Source organism: Ovis canadensis, chromosome 26, assembly GCF_042477335.2.
Source record: "Ovis canadensis isolate MfBH-ARS-UI-01 breed Bighorn chromosome 26, ARS-UI_OviCan_v2, whole genome shotgun sequence".
Classification (NCBI taxonomy): domain Eukaryota; kingdom Metazoa; phylum Chordata; class Mammalia; order Artiodactyla; family Bovidae; genus Ovis; species Ovis canadensis.
Window position 1 is genome coordinate 44894834 of NC_091270.1, and position 17702 is coordinate 44912535.

The window sequence follows — 17702 nt, forward strand, 5'->3', positions numbered from 1 at the left end:
GGTAAAGATCATTTAACTTCTTAAATACAAAACAAAACCAAAACACCTTTATTTTTAGAAAGGGAGCTAATTTACATCATCTTCCTACTTTGTACCCAGAGGTAAATGTAGCAAATTACAGCTAATCTTTGTGAAGCAGGTCTTGTTATTTCCATTTGAGAAGGAAATCTGGGAAGCAACTGAGCTGAAATCTGAACTCGGGTTCCAGAACGTGTTCTCTTTCTAGTATATTATCAAATGGTTCAGTTAAAATAGAGGTAGCAGAACTACTTCAAAAAGAAAGTTTGGTTCAGGACTTCCTTGGTGGTCCAGTGGTTAAGAATCCACCTGCCAAAGCAAGGGACACAGGTTTGATCCCTGGTCCAGGAAGATCGTACATGCCTTGGGGCAACTAAACTGGCTTGTCACAACTAAGACCTGATGCGGCCAAATAAGTTATAATAATAAAAGGAAGTGGGGGTTTCCTTGGTAACCTAGATGGTAAGGAATCTTATTGCAATGCAGGAGACCCAGGTTTGAGCCCTGGGTTGGGAAGATCCCCTGGAGAAGGGCATGGATACCCACTCCAATAGTCTTGCCTGGAAAATTCTATGGACAGAGGAGCCTGGCAGGCTACAGTTCATGGAGTCACAAATAGTCAGACATGACTGAGCAATTGACACTAACACTTGGCTCAGTGGAAAAATCATTGACTCAGGAGTGAGTCATGAGGGTCCTAGTGAGTAAATGCTTGTTATGCGTCTTATCCTCTGGCCTCTTATCTGTAAAATAGAGATGGACCCAAAACTGATCTAGAATATACTTTTTTATTTGATGTTTTTATTTGATTCTTTCTCTCTCTCCTAGATTATAAACTCCATGATGGTAGGATTTTTGAATTGTGGTAAAATACATAACATGGCATTTACAACTTTAACCGTTAAAAAAAAATTGTTCCTCTGGGTTCCCACTTGCTGCTCAGAACAGCCACGGAATTCAAGGCAGCTTTGCTCAACCAGCAGCTTTTTTCTTTCTCGGATGCCCTTTTCTCTACTCTAATTGTGGCAATTCTACTTATCTTTTGTAACTCTTCCATGAAGACTTTCCAGATTCTCTTGGTCCTACACAATTGTTTTGTGCTCTCTTCACTGCACACTTGACCTCCACTATGCGGCTCAGATGGTAAAGACTCTGCCTGCAACTTGGGAGACCCAGATTTGATCCCTGGGTGGGGAAGATCCCCTGGAGAAGGGAATGGCAACCCACTCCAGTATTCCTGCCTGGAGAATTCCATGGACAGAGGAGCTTGGTAGACTACAGACCATGGGGTTGAAAAGATTTGGACATGACTTTTATACTTTCACTTCCATAGATCTAGTTTAGTTTTGCCATATGACATACAGCAGCATATATTACCATATTTTACAGATGTCTCCCTATTCTTCTGTCCCCGGTTCATCCTCTCCATCCTCTGAGGTTGGAGGTATGAAAGCAACTTAAGGTTTGGTTTCCTTCAGGCTGATCGACGTGGCAGGCAGCATACATGAATCTTTCTCTGCCGGTCTGCATTCACCAAGCTGTGTCGTGCTGTCGCTTCAGTCGTGTCCGACTCTGTGCCTCTTTAAGTCTCCTACATTTGTAGGCAGGTTCTTTACCAAACTCTCCTGGTGGCTCAGACTGTAAAGCATCTGCCTACAATACGGGAGATCCAGGTTTAACCCCTGGGTCAGGAAGATCCCCTGGAGAAGGAAATGGCAACCCACTCCAGTATTCTTGCCTGGAAAATCCCATGGACAGAGGAGTCTGGTGGGCTAAAGACCATGGGGTTGCAAAGAGTCAGACACGACTGACCGACTTCACTTTCACTTCTTTACCACTAGCACCACCTGGGAAGCCCTTGTTCTCCAGCATAGCCTCTCTGGAAGCCCTTGTTTTAACAAGCAACTCCCAAGTCTCAGTGGATTAACTTAACAAAGATTTGTGTTTCTGCGCCCTGTCCTGGTCCAGGGCAGGTTGATGGAGATTCTCTGCTCTCCATGGTCACATCCCCAGACCCAGGATTCTTTCTAGGGCCTCAAGTAGGGGGGTTCCTGAAATCCTTCTTGACATTTCTTTCTTTTTTCTTTTTTTTTTTTGCCTCAGGCCAGTAGGCAAAGGAAGAAAGGAATGAGGAGGGTTGAATGAGTCTTTCATGGGTCACGCTTGGATGTGGCAAAAAGCACTTCTGCCCGTATTCCTTTTTCTAGAGTTTGGTCTCATGGCTTTTCCTGATTATGCGAGAGGCTTGGAAATGAACTTTAACTGTGCACCCAGAAAAAACAAAAAAGCAAGTTTGATGAGCATTTAATTAAATTCTCTCACACAGACTAAAAGCAACTTGAAATCTCCTTAAGAGCTGTGTCGTAGTACATAGTTCAGGGGGAGAGACTTTCTGGGAAACAATATAAGTGAAGTCGCCGAGTGGCCAGAGAGCATCGAATGTGTAGCAGACTGGCCAACAGTATTTGATGTAAATTGTGTGTTGGTTACCCTGATGGCACCTCTGTTGAGGAAAGCCCCCCTCTTACTAGGTTAGAGTCAGACCAGAGTTAGGGTGTTTTGTTTGCTTATTGGTCCAGACTTGCAATTTATTTTATTTTATTTACTGGAGTATATCAGTTCAGTTCAGTTCAGTCGCTCATTTTTGTCCAGCTCTTTGCGACCCCATGAACCACAGCACGCCAGGCCTCCCTGTCCATCACCAACTCCCAGAGTCCACCCAAACCCATGTCCATTGTGTCAGTGATGCCATCCAACCATCTCATCCTCTGTCATCCCCTTCTCCTCCTGCCCTCAATCTTTCCCAGCATCAGGGTCTTTTCAAATGAGTCAGCTCTCCACATCAGGTGGCCAAAGTATTGGAGTTACAGCTTCAACATCAGTCCCTCCAATGAACACCCAGGACTGGTCTCCTTTAGGATGGACTGGTTGGATCTCCTTGCAGTCTAAGGGACTCTCAAGAGTCTTCTCCAACACCACAGTTCAAAAGCAACAATTCTTCGGTGCTCAGCTTTCTTTTTAGTCCAACTCTCACATCCATACATGACCACTGGAAAAACCATAGCCTTGGCTAGACGGACCTTTGTTGACAAAGTAGAGTCTCTGCTTTTGAATATGCTATCTAGGTTGGTCATAACTTTCCTTCCAAGGAGCAAGTGTCTTTTAATTTCATGGCTGCAATCACCATCTGCAGTGATTTTGGAGCCCCCCAAAATAAAGTCAGCCACTGTTTCCACTGTTTCCCCGATATTTGCCATGAAGTGATGGGACTGGATGCCATGATCTTTGTTTTCTGAATGTTGAGCTGTAAGCCAACTTTTTCGCTCTCCTCTTTCACTTTCATCAACTGGCTCTTTAGCTCCTCTTCACTTTCTGCCATAAGGGTGGTGTCATCTGCATATCTGAGGTTATTGATATTTCTCCCGGCAATCTTGATTCCAGCTTGTGCTTCCTCCAGCCCAGCATTTCTCATGATGTACTCTGCATAGAATTTAAATAAGCAGGGTGACAATATACAGCCTTGACATACTCCTTTTCCTATTTGGAACCAGTCTGTTGTTTCACGTCCAGTCCTAACTGTTGCTTCCTGACCTACATACAGGTTTCTCAGGAGGCAGGTCAGGTGGTCTGGTATTCCCATTTCTTTCAGAATTTTCCACAGTTTATTGTGGTCCACACAGTCAAAGGCTTTGGCATAGTCAATAAAGCAGAAATAGATGTTTTTCTGGAACCCTCTTGCCTTTTCCATGATCCAGCAGATGTTGGCAATTTGATCTCTGGTTCCTCTGCCTTTTCTAAAACCAGGTTGAACATCTGCTTGGAGAATTTTGAGCATTACTTTACTAGCGTGTGAGATGAGTGCAATTGTGTGGTAGTTTGAGCATTCTCTGGCATTGCCTTTCTTTGGGATTGAAATGAAAACTGACCTTTTCCAGTCCTGTGGCCACTGCTAAGTTTTCCAAATTTGCTGGCATATTGAGTGCAGCACTTTCACAGCATCATCTTTTAGAATTTGAAATAGCTCCACTGGAATCCCATCACCTCCACTAGCTTTGTTTGTAGTGATGCTTCCTAAGGCTCACCTGACTTCACATTCCAGGATGTCTGGTTCTAGGTGAGTAGGAGTGATCATACCTTCATGATTATCTGGGTCATGAAGATCTTTTTTGTACAGTTCTTCTGTGTATTCTTGCCACCTCTTCTTAATATCTTCTGCTTCTGTTAGGTCCATACCATTTCTGTCCTTTATCGAGCCCATCTTTGCATGAAATGTTCCCTTGGTATCTCTAATTTTTTTGAAGACATCTCTAGTCTTTCCCATTCTATTGTTTTCCTCTATTTTTTTGCATTGATTGCTGAGGAAGACTTTCTTATCTCTCCTTGCTATTCTTTGGAATTCTGCATTCAAATGGGTATATCTTTCCTTTTCTCCTTTGCTTTTCACTTCTTTTCTTTTCACAGCTATTTGTAAGGCCTCCTCAGACAGTCATTTTCCTTTTTTGCATTTCTTTTCCGTGGGGATGGTCTTGCTCCCTGTCTCCTGTATAACGTCACGAACCTCCATCCATAGTTCATCAGGCACTCTGTCTTTCAGATCTAGTCCCTTAAATCTATTTCTCACTTCCACTGTATAGTCATAAGGGATTTGGTTTATGTCATACCTGAATGGTCTGGTGGTTTCCCCCACTTTCTTCAAGTCTGAATTGGTGTATATATTGCCTTATAATGTGTTAGTCTCTTTTGTACAATGAAGCAAATCAGCCACGTGTATACATACATCCCTTCCCTCTTTGACCTCCCTCCCAACACCCCCCAGTCACCCCTCTGGTCATCACAGAGCACCGAGCTGAGCTTCCTGCCCTATACAGCCGCTTCCCACTAGTTATCTGTTTTAGATATGGTGACATAGGTACAGCAACCCTAATCTCCCAATTAATCCCACCCTCCCCTTCCTCTGAGTCCATACCTCCCCCCCCCGACACACACACACACATCTACATCTCTATTCCTGCCCTGGTAATAGGTTCCTCTCTACCATTTTTTTTCTTCTGGATTCCACATCTATGCATTAGTATATGATACTGGGATCTGGTTTTTATAGTGAGGCTCCCAGAGTAGGGGCTTCCCTTGTGGCTCAGCAGGTAAAGAATCTGCCTGCAATGTGGCATACCCCAGTTTGATTCCTGGGTCGGGAAGATCTGCTGGAGAAAGGATAGGCTACCCCCTCCAGTATTCTTGGGCTTCTCCTGTGGCTCAGCTCGTAAAGAATCTGCCTGCAATGCCGGAGACCTAGGTTCGGTCCTTGGGTTGGGAAGATTCCCTGGAGAAGGGAAAGACTACCCACTCCAGGATTCTGGCCTGGAGGATTCTACCCACTCCAGAATTCCATGGACTGTGTATAGTCCACGATGTCACAAAGAGTCGGACACGACCGAGCAACTTTCACTTTTCACTCCCAGAGCAGAGGGCATTCAGTTTGGAAATGAATGGAGATGCTCCTCCTTGAAATGTAACTGACCAGGCTTCTGCATTTATCTGGATGGACTGTGTGCAAGACAGCTGCTCCAGGCAGGCTCCAGGGGATTTACTGGAGGTGGAGGAGGGCACCCGGTCTGCCTCGCAGTTGATGGATCAAATCGGTTTCCTGCCGAGGCTCATGCGCCACACCAGCCGCTTGTTCCTCACTCAATCCTCCGCTCTCCGCAAATCCTTTACACCAATGGGCACTTCTGAGTTTGACAAATGGCACTGTCTGCCTGGAGACGAACGAGAGCGATCTGATTCTTATTTAAACCCAGCATATCTGCGGCAATGAGACATGTGTTGGAGCAGACAGCAACACCTGGAGCCCGGCAGAACACAGACAGGAAACGGGGGAGGACTGGGAATGGGGGAAGCCAGGGATGCCCAGAGGCTTGTGCAAACCATTCCCCCATCCTTTAGGGAGGAAGCGACCAGATAGTCTGATGTTCTTATTAACAACCCTTTCCAATTCTGAGGCAGGTTCCTTGGGGCCCAGTCCACTCCAATATTGCTGTGGAAAAGAATCTCCTGTTCCTTTTCTCTTACAGGACACAGGGGCCTCTTGAACATTCTCCTTTGTCACATTGATTTGTTTCAAGGCAGGCGTTTGCTGACAGCACCCCCATTAAGATGACCTCCCTGATTTATCAATCCGGCCAGGCTCCCTGACACAAAGGGGGTTTGGTACTTTTAAAAATAAGTTTTCTTCCCAGATGAAGGAAAGCGTGGAGAAAAGGGGAAAGAGGAGTGAAATGTGAAGCTTGTCAGTATGAAAGGCAGTTTCATTGTTTGTCCTTTAACCGGCTTTTGTTCCCACCAGGGGAGTGTTTGGGTCTCTCCCCAATTTGCTAGAGATGAAAGCCCAGTTGCCCAACCATGAAAGACAGGAAAGGACGTGGGGAGGAAGGGTTTTTCCTGTACTGATCCTCGGTCTTCAGATTGAAAGAGGACCCAGGGACCAGTTATGGTTGCTTAATCTATATGGGAACATTCCAAATATGAATCTGCAAGGCTTTGTGTCCTGGAAAGTTCTCTTGGACACCTCAAGTCCCCAGGGGTGGGAAATAACATCCTTGGTAGAGAAATTTTATTTTTTCAAAGCTCCTTTTGTAAAAGGAACTCAAATCTCCTTATTTTTTTTTTTTTAATCAACCATCAGACAAATTATCGGCCTGTGCTACCATCACCCAAGACACGAACATCATTCCAATGATTCTGGGAAAAACAGTCATCCATGTGGGCATGGGAATGGAAGCTAAAGATGGGAGGATGAGCCAGTATCTGCTGTAGATCAACAGCGTGGCGTGGTAGAAACTGCACTGGGCCAGTTTGCAATTGGAAACTGGAATAGGGCCTGCCTGACATCTTTCCAGCTCTCTGGCCATGGAGAAAGCATTCCCACAATTTGGATTTCATCTACTGCACTGTAAAATGTGGCTAGAGTGATATAGGTTATTTAGCCTCTGTTACGGAGAAGGCAATGGCAACCTACTCCAGTACTCTTGCCTGGAAAATCCCATGGAGGGAGGGGCCTGGTAGGCTGCAGTCCACGGGGTCGCAGAGTCAGACACGACTGAGCAACTTAACTTTCACTTTTCACTTTCATGCGTTGGAGAAGGAAATGGCAGTCCACTTCAGTGTTCTTGCCTGGAGAATCCCAGGGACGGGGGAGCTTGATGGGCTGCCGTCTATGGGGTCGCACAGAGTCAGACATAACTGAAGCGACTTAGCAGCAGCAGCAGCCTCTGTTAAGGTCATCCTTAAGATGAGGTTATATCCCCATAAGCCATTGTTAGGTTGAAAATGCATTTGAGGAAATTCCCTGTTGGTGCAGTTGTTAGGACTGATACTCTTGCTGCCAAGGTGCAGGTTCAATTCCTGCTTAGGGAATGAAGATCCCAAAGATCCCACAAGCAGCTTGATGCCGCCCCCCACCCCAAATGCATTTAATACCCCTAACCTACAGAATATCAAAGCTTAGAGCAGCCTACCGTAATTGTGCTCAGATCATTTCCATTAGCTTATAGTTGGGCAAAATTACCTAATACAAGACCTATGTTATAATGAAGTGTTGAATATCTCACGTCATTTTTTAAATACTGTACTGAAAGTGGAAAAGAGCATGGTTGTCTGGGTGCAGAATGGTTGTATCAGTTGTTCACCCTCGTGATGATGGGGCTGCTGGGAACTTCAGCTTCCTCTGCTCAGCATCTCAAGAGAGCAGGTCACTAGCCTGGGGAAAGATCAAAAGTCAAAGTACAGTTTCGGATGTGTGGGCGATCTGATTACGACATTTGTCACCCTATTGATCGCCAGGGTTGATTTGGCTGATCTGGCTGGCTGGGCGACTGCCCCCTTCCTCCCTCGCTGCTCCGTGTGCACCCCTCACGAAGCTGCATGCTTGGCCGAAGAGGACCACCATCCCCAAGAGAGGAGGACCAGTCTTCAGTCAAGGGTATACAAGTAGCTGCTATCCCTGGCTAGAACCTCCAAACAAGCTCCCAAGTACAGTTTCTACTGAATGCATATAGTTTTCCCCACCACCATGAAATAGAAAAATCAAAATTTCATTAGGTTGTTGGTTAATCATTTAGCAAATTCCCATGTTTTTCGAGGACTGAAGCAGATGCCTCAGGGTGCTTAATGTTTAGCGTTTTGATAAAGGCTGGTTGTCTCACCCTCCTGGTATTTTTTAAATATGCTTTCAGAGTGATCCAAAAACCACAGATAAAAGATACAAATGAAAAAAAATTAGCATATTTTTCTTCCTGTGTAGGTGGATGCCTATGTAAATGTGTATTCTGTGCTCTCAGTGTGTGTTAACACAGGAGCGTGTGAGTGAGTGATGTATGAAACACAGTGAAAGCAACTGAATTAATTCTACTGACATTGTTATGCCTCAAAATCTGAGGAAGAATGATGATTGGAGCCACCTAGACGCCTCCATGACTGCTACTGATGTCTTTTTCTACCCAGTAAAAATGGAACTACAAATGAACAAAACCAGGCAACCCCTGGCAAATGATGGCTGATTCATGATCAAATCTCTGAGGAAGTGGGAAGACTGACCTCCTTGTCCCAGAAGGGAAGGACTTCTCAGTCTCTGCCCTCCATCCTCTAACAACAAGGAGGAAGGAGGTGTTTCCGCCGAAGGAAAGGAGAGCGATGTCTGTGGTGGAATTACCTCTGTGGCTCCATAGAGGCCTGTCATGTCACCCCTGCTAATTAGCAGAAATGCTTTCTTGACATCCGTTATTAGAGGCAATTTTAGCCACAAAATTTCTGAAGGATGAAACCTTAAAGAAAAAATCCACGGAAGGATGAGAAAACTGGGTCAACCTGCAGGGCTTTATTTGAGTTGTCTGCAGAGGTGACTGAAGCTCTGGAAACTAATTAATACCCATAAAAATGTTTAGTTTTCAAATGGTCTATTCTAGCACTCCAGGGAGATGGTAGATGTATAAGCAGGCATTGCCACTAACTTGGGCAAGTCACATAACCTCTTTGAGAAGTCCCTTCTGTTTTTTAAAATTAGATTGCAAGACTGAAGAATGCCTAAGTACCTTGTCAAGTCTGCATTGCATAAATGTGTCTGTAGGACAATGGTTCACAGGGAGAGGTGGGGAGTAATTTGTTCCCTGGGGAAATTTGACAGTGCCTAGAGACATCTTTGATTGTGGTGACTCCAGGGAAGGGGAGATAGACTGTGGGGCTGGTACTGGCATCTCATGGGCAGAGGCGAAGGATGCTGTTAGACACCCTACAGTACATGCGATGCCCCCTGTTCCCCTACTAACAAATAGTTGTCGGGCCCAAAATGTCAGTAGTGCCAAAGAGTAACTCTGCTGTAGAAGTGAACAGTGAACTGATATGCTTGATTTCACTACTAAAATCCCTTGGAAAATTAAAAATGATACAATTTCTTGATGATTACCATCCAACATTTTATAAATATGATTTTCAGAGGCTAACATTAGGTCCAAAAATAGTTGGTGGGCTGGAGGCAGGGAGGCACTCCCTTATGATGGAAGCATGATGCAGGTCTAGGGAAGGGGCTGTGCCTAAGCCCCAAACAGCTTAGGGCTGGATTAGATAAAGGTACTTAAAAGTAATTTAATTGATGATGATGATGATAATTTTTGGTTGCACTGTGTCTTTGTTGCTCTGCACACAGGTTTCTCCAGGTGCGGCAAGCAGAGGCTAATCTCTAGTTGCAGTTCAAGGGCTTCCGTTGAGGTGGCCTCTCTTGTTGCAGGGCACAGGCTCCAGGGGGTGAGGGCCTCAGTGCTGCAGCCCCCGGGGCTCTAGAGCACAGGCTCAGTAGTTGTGGCACATGGGCTTAGCTGCTCTGCAGTATGTGGAATCTTCCTGGATAAGGGATCAAACCCAAGTCTCTTGCATTGGCAGGTGGAGTCTTTATCACTGAGCCACCAGGGAAGCCCATAGATAAAAGTACTTTCAATCATCCTGTATATGGGGCTGTTTGTCCTTGTTACAGGCATTAGGTGACAGAGATAAAGGTTAAAATAAAAACTATTTCTTCAAGCTGCTGATAAAGCAGGTACAGCTATACTTGAGCTATTTATGCAAAAACTGATAATCAAGTACCCTTCGGAGTCAAAGCTGCAACAAACTTGAGTGGCCTACAACAGCAAAAATTTATTATCTTAAAATTCTATAGTTTAGATGCCCAACACGGGTACTGATGCAGAAAATGTGGCCTCCATGCACTGGTGCTAAATCGAATCCTGGAGACAGAGTTTTGGATGAAGTAGAAATGAACAGAGGAGCCTGGCAGGCTGCAGTCTATAGGGTCGCACAGAGTCAGACATGACTGAAATGACTTAGCAGCAGCAGCAGCAATGAAGAGCTCGACTGCTTTGCCAGGCAAAGGGAGACACAGAGGGCTTGAACTCTTCGAAAACGGTGTGTCTCAAATCTGGGGAATTATTTATAGCAAAGGTTCAAATTTAGTCTGTCTGACCCTGACCTTACCCAGGGCAAAATGTACCCTCTACAAATGAGATTAAGGTTAAGAATCTTGAGATGAAAAGATTTTCCTGGATTATCCTTGTGAACCCATGAGTCTTTAAAAGAAACTTCCCTGGTTAGAGGTTCTCTGGACATGTTCCATAGACACGACGCATTAACGGCTACTGTAAAACCATTAAAGGTTCCCTTTGTAGACTAATGTTCTTCTGTTGCTTAAAGATAGTGCAGATAGTGCAGAGGTCTCTGCCTTGTAAGACACGAGCATCCCCCTTAGGACCGCCCATCCTGGTCATCAGACTAATAACTAGGATGAAGTTACAGCATAACTTGGTCAGGGAAGTTCTGGACCAGCTAAGAGAAAAGAGCATGTCAAGACTTACCTAACATGTTCTTGCATGGTCTGGGTTACATATAAGACTGAGTCTTGAGATGCTGGATCAAGGTGAAATATAAGATTGGAAAAGGAAGAGTTTATCTATATGGAAGTGCCCCATCAAACAGGATTTTAAAAGCTTTCAAGTTATTTTCTCAACACCCTACTGCTAGTCAAGGGAGAAAGAGAAATGAAAGATCATGAATTCAGTCCTAGCTGAAAACCATTCTATGATGGGTAGACCCCTCAAGCCTTGGTGATAGAAGCCTTGTTATAGAAATTTCAATCAATTAGGTATATCGTAGTAAGAAATGAATTAGGACCGAATTATTCTTTAAAAATTTATGACTAATTTCTGGAGAACCAAGACTTGGGTTCGAACCCTGGGTTGGGAAGATCCCTGGAGGAGGGTATGGCAATCCACCCCAGTATTCTTCCCTGGAGAATCCTACGAACAGAGGAGCCTGGTGGGCCACAGTTCATCGGGTCACAAATAGTTGAACGTGACTGAAGAGATTTAGCACAGACACACTTGCTTTAATGATAACAAATCTTATTCACCCCAAACCTACATAATTATCCAGTCCCTAGATGATTTTATGTGACATGCTATATACAGCTATTCCAGCAACTAAATTAACAGAGTTAAAATTCATTTTTAAGAAAAGCTGTGAAATCATATCATTTTAAAGCTGAGAGTAACATGGAGAATCAGTTCAAAGCTGTGTCACGACTGAGATCCCATAGGGTGATGACTGTATCCCCCCATATGAACATAATGCCGAGAACTAACTTTTGTAACTCAGTGTTCAGCCCCCTGATGAATCCCATAGATGTTACTTAACATCCCCAAGGTTGGACAGCATGTTCGTGCCAATGCAAAACTTAGCCTAGTTTTATAATCATGATTCTTTTTTAAAAAAGATCTTTCTTCTTCATGAACTATTCCTTAGTTCACTGAGAGATCAGCCATAAAACATAAACAGCCTAAAGAGAAGAGCCACACATTCACATTATTCATGGGGAAGTAGGGTCACCTTGGGTTAATGGAATTCCATCAGGCAAATAGATGATTAGAGACTTTTGGATGAGTCAAGGGTGTCTTTTGGTACCTCTAAAGTCTCACCTCCCTGATCCTTCCTTTATCTGGCTTAATTTCCTTTATCTAAATTTTACTGTGTGTTTTGCTGGTGCTGGTGGTCTTAGCGGGGGAGAGCCAGGGGAAAAGGTGAAAATGGGCCACTGAGATATTTTGTTACGGGCAATATAATGATCTCAGATGCGTCCTCTGGATCCACTGTCACAATCATGTCAAACCCACATTTCTTTTATTATTATTACTAATAATTATTTATTTTTGGTCATGTCTTCGTTGCTGCATGTAGACTTTCTTTAGTTGCAGTGAGCAGGGGCCATACTTTGTTGGGACGCACAGGCAGCTCATTGCTGTGCCTTCTCTTTTTGCAAAGCACAGGGTCTTGGCAATTAGGCTTCAGTAGTTGCGGCACGTGGGCTTAGTCATTGTGGCCCACAGGCTCAGCACGGCTCAGTAACTGTGGTGTGCAACTGGTGGGCTTAGTTGCTCCAAGGCATGTGGAATCTTCCCAGACCAGAGGTTGAACCCATGTCCCCTTCATTGGCAGGAGGACTCCTATCCACTGTACCACCAAGGAAAGTCCATCACGCCCACATTTCTTTGGGCTGCTCCCCAGCTACTGAGTGTGGATTGCTTGTTTTGAAGGACGGTGTGTTCTGGCAGCATCACAGGATTCTTCCAGCAGAGGATGTTGGTTTGGAGACATCCCAGCAGGCTGCCTAAACCTTCTTGGAATTACGATGCAGTTGAGATCTTTACCTGGCCACTCCTCTTTTTCCTTTTGCAGCACTGTTTCTGCATTCTCATCTGAAGTCTCCCACCTTATGTTGTTCCTCTTGCACTTCAGACACCTGCTTCTCAGAAGATCCACACTAATGTAAGTGGGCCTGAGACTGCTCCAAGAAAATAGCAAAAAGATGAAGACTTGGGACTGGCTAGCTCCCTTTCTGGTGGGCAAAGAGAACCATGTCTTGAGTGTTGGGTTGGCTGTTAATGCCCATGGAGCAAGGTGGTGGCCTAGTGGCAAACGATTCCACTGGTGGGCAGGTAGAAATTGTCTTGATGGAAGGGAAAATCATTGCAGCTGATATGGAAGAATGATGCCTACCAAGACAATGAAATTGACTGATTACTGCTAAATTCCACTGAAGCTCTGCAAAAACATAATGAGAAATTGAGGACTATAGGGAAATATCAATGAAAATAAGAGAATACCTGATTCAGTGAGTAGGAACCATAGAAATGAAACCAGACACAGGTATATAAACCACACCATCCATTTTGTGCCTTGTAACAATAGATTTCCAGTTACTAAAATCTCTGCGCATTTGTGTGTGTATAGCCAACTTTCAGACCTGAATTGAGGCTAAGGTATAGAAGGAAAGGAGGAATGGGACTTCCCTGGTGGTCCAGTAATGAAGACTCCATTCTTTCAATGCAGGAGGTGCAGGTTCGATTCTTGGTTGGGGAACTAAGGTCTACATGCCTCGTGGTGCGGTGGAAAAAAAAAAAAAGTGGAAAAAAAATTAAAAGTCAACTATACTTCAATAAAATTTTTTTAAAAAGGAGGAAAGGAGGAATAGATATTACATTTCTGAATCACACCCTTGTCTTCTAGAGAGGAAGATTAGCTCATCCAAGGGATAATAGCATTTTTTCTAATCTTAAAATTCATAGAAGGCATCATTGATAATATTTATTTCTATCTTGGATTTGCATAGTAGTTTTCTTCCAAACAATCTGGAACCCATACAGACGATGTTAAAAGCATGATTCATTTTGCTTGAAAATTTTATTAGAAAAATCTACTGCTGATTTGGTTTGCAAAAAGCTGGACTAAGGTCCCTTTATAACGTTCTCTCTGCTACTATTTTGATACTGTCTTCTTTGATTGAATGATTTCTATCCTTTTCTCTCTCATTCTTCCTCTCTTATCTTTGGTATAGATTGAGTAAAGGAGATTTCCTCAGCACTGATTGATCATGTTACTTTATTTTCTCAACTGCCTGAAAACAATTTTTTCCTTTGCTTTGGGACCAACCTCAGTTTTTTGTTACATCTTCAGTTCTAAAGTCGCTGATACAAAATGTTTCAGACTTGCAGCTCATAGATCTTGTTTTTATTTAATGCCGTTTGATTTTTGTTCTCTTTGCTCTAAATGATTAAAGACATTTGGGCCCCCTTATTTATCATGTAGGAATAGTCCGCAAACTCGTAGTACAAAAAGTGCAGCTTTAAATTATCGCTGAGGGAGTGAGTTGTTATAATTATAGGAAGCTGAAGGCTTCTGGTCAATGTAAGAAGCTGGCAGTATATTCTAGTTCAAACTCTTCCTTCCTTCAGTGAAAAAATCAAAACCTGTTGCTATGGACTTAATATTATGGACTGAACTCCAAAATCTCTACCTTGAAATTCTAATGCCCATTATGATGACATTTGAAGATGGCGTCTTTGGAAGTCATTAGGTCATGATCATGGAGACCTCAAGATGGGATTTGTGCCCGTGTAAGAAGAGACACAGAAGAGCTTGCCTCCTCTTTCTACTGTCCACCATGTGAGGAGAATAAAAAAAAATACCAAGCTCCTGCCTCAAGGGAATTTTAAATGGACAGTTTATTTTCTCAAATTAGTAAATTGGTGGAGGTGGGAATGAGACACTGTTTTAAAATGATGGGACTTCCCGATAGTCTAGTGGTTAAGACTTTGTGCTTCCACCGCAAGGGGCATGGATTTGCTCCCTGGTCAGGGAACTAAGATCCTGCAGGCAGTGAGGCCAGCAGAAAACATGCCCCTGCCACTCCCCCCCAAAACAAACAACAACAAAACCACATCACGTGCATTTCATGCGTCCATATGTAAGCAAAGTTTTGAAAAGAAAACAAGGAAAGGCATACTAAGATAACCAAAAATAGCTCTTTTTATTCCAATCTACTGTTCCAGCACTCCCCACCTGCCTTGTGCCCTTAAATCTTTATTTGGAAATGTGAGAATCTTGTAAATCCAAGAATTAGAATTACTGTAACAATCATTGGTGAAGCTATTTTTAAAACAATTTTCATAGCATTTCGTTTAATCATGTTGCTAAAACAGAATCTCTTCACCATGCAATCCAGATACATTATTGAGAGGGCTGACAATCTTGGTGTCTGCTTGTGTGAATATGGAAGTTCTACTGTTAGCAAATTTCAATTGCATAATACAGTGTTATCAACTATAGTCACCATGTCTTGCATTAGATCCTCAGAACTTGATTCTTCTTGTAACTGAAAGTTTGTGCCTGTTTACAAACTGATTCTAATTTTCCCTCATCTACCCACTGGTAACCAGTGAAGTTATTATTTTATTTTTTGTACTCCATCAACCATTTTTATTTTTTACTGACAATCTTCCTAAATGAAAGATAATTAATTGTTTAAGTTAATTTATAAGAAAGAGATTAAAAATCAAGTACAGATCTTGGTGATTCTAGAATTATCAGGAAAAATAAGCATCTCCCTTTTATTAGCAGTTTACTCTCATAGGAAGAAATGCAAAGACCTGGAAACGTTTTCTAAGTATCAGGAACTTGAAGGACATATCGATGGGACAGTTCCCAGAGGAGGCAGAATAGACAATGCTCATGGATAATGAAGCAGGGCATTCCCTGTGCTTCAGTAAAAGTCTTTCAAACAAGCTCTTGAAGTTGTCTCTTGTGCTAAAGGATTAAGCCATTAACCTTAACTGTGCCAATGCGTTTTTACTTTCAAACCCCACTTAATTAGTATCCAAGGTAATATTTAGTACAAACTTCATATCGAAGAATGTGTAAAAGCATTAGCTGCTCATAAACATGATGGTCTTTTGAGACACCAGAAAGGAAAAAGATGCCAGGCAGAATATAAACTGTTATGTACATAAATGGTAATATAATTTGAGCCAGGAGGATACATTGCCAGAAGGCTTGGTAACATACTAAAGTGTAGCACCATCTAAAATAACTTTCTATGATAGTAGAAATGTTCTGTTTATCTGTTCAATAGGACAGCCAGTAGCCACGTGTGGCTGTTGAGGATGGAAATGCGGCTAAAGCAACTGAAGAACTAAATTTTATTAATTTTAAGTTTAAATTAAATTGTTGCATGTGGCTCGGGCTACCATATTGGACAGTGCAATTATAATGACTTATGATAAATCATTGCAATACAATTGCATGAAATCCTGATCATGTTTAGGTGAATGATTGCCATATTAATAGCTCTTTGCCACCATCGCCTCCTCTGCAACCCCCCTCCCACTACCCTCCCCTTCCCCCTGCCATCCCCGACATTGGGTTTCCCTGTGGGGCTCAGTGGTAAAGAATCTGCCTGCCCATGTGGGAGACATGGGTTCAATTCCTGGGTTGAGAAAATCCTCTGGAGAAGGAAATGGTGACTCACTCCAGTATTCTTGCCTAGGAAGTGCCATGGAGGAGCCTGGTAGGCTACAGTACATAGGGTTGCAAAAGAGTTGGACAAGATTGAGCAACTAAACAACGGCACCAACAATCTTCCTTGAAAACCTCTTTGTTTTCAAAGGTAGTTTGCTTGACATCATAGTGGCTGTGTTGACAAGTCTCGTGCATAAGGAAAAGCAAGATCTAGAAGTCAAATCTAGCCTCTATACCCCGAAACTGAATTAAATCTCTGAGACAGAGTTTTGGGTGAAGTAGAAAAGAATGGCTTTATTGCTAGGCCAGGCAGAGGGGGCCACAGTGGGCTAATTAGGATGCTGTGGCCCACTCTGTCTGGTATAGCAATAAAAAAGTGCATGTTCTGACCTGGACGGGGTAGTGAGGAGTTTTATAGTTATGGTTTAAAGACGTGATCAGCTCATGGACATTCTTCTGATGGTTGGTGGTAAGGTAAATGGGAGTCAGCATTGTCAATGTTCCAACTGGTTTGGGGTATAGGTGCTTGTGGGCATCATACCATTAATTTCTCCCACCTGGCCTGAATTTCAGTTTCTGCAAAACAACTTGAAGATATTGCTATGTGTATCCCTTGAGGGGGAACCAGTACTCTATCCCAAGGCTCCACTATTATTTCTTGACTGTTCCTCTCTGTCTCTATAGCCCCTCCCTTCCCTAATTAGCATCTGTTTGGATGTGCCCTTTGGAACTCAGTGAAGGTCTTTGCCAACAAATGTCCATCTAGTCAAAGCTATGGTTTTTCCAGTAGTCCTGTATGGATGTGAGAGTTGGACTATAAGGAAAGCTGAATACCCAAGAATTGATGTTTTTGAACTATGGTGTTGGAGAAGACCCTTGAGAGTCCCTTGGACTGCAAGGAGACCCAACCAGTCCATCCTAAAGGAGATCAGTCCTGAATATTCATTGGAAGGACTGATGCTGAAGCTGAAATTCTAATACTTTGGCCACCTAATGTGAAGAACTGACTCATTGGAAAAGCCCCTGATGCTGAGAAAGATTGAAGGCAGGAGGTGAAGGGGATGGCAGAGGATGAGATGGTTGGATGGCATCACCGACTCAATGGACATGAGTTTGAGGAAACTCCAAGAATTGGTGATGGACAGGGAAGCCTGGCGTGCTGCAGTCCATGGGGTTGCAAAGAGCTGGACACAGCTGAGCAACTAAACTGAACTGAAATGAAGGTCTTAGAGGCTGAATAAAGCTCATTTCCTATCATCAAGAAATGGAGGACAAAGAAAAGCTATTGTGCCCAG

General features: G+C 43.3%; 1 long non-coding RNA gene across 8 annotated transcripts in view; it reads left to right on the top strand.

Annotated features, from left to right (window-relative positions):
* Positions 1-17702, top strand: part of LOC138430868 (uncharacterized) — a 173725-nt gene that overhangs the window by 111522 nt on the left and 44501 nt on the right. For 2 of the 8 annotated variants that reach the window (XR_011253421.1, XR_011253424.1), the window contains one exon: positions 12790-12879. The exons of 4 other annotated variants lie outside the window; for them this stretch is intronic. This is a non-coding gene — a long non-coding RNA (uncharacterized lncRNA). Of the gene's footprint in view, positions 1-7857; positions 7997-12789; positions 13571-17702 lie in introns of those variants that run through there. 2 more of the 8 variants (XR_011253428.1, XR_011253427.1) reach the window with 2 other exon arrangements.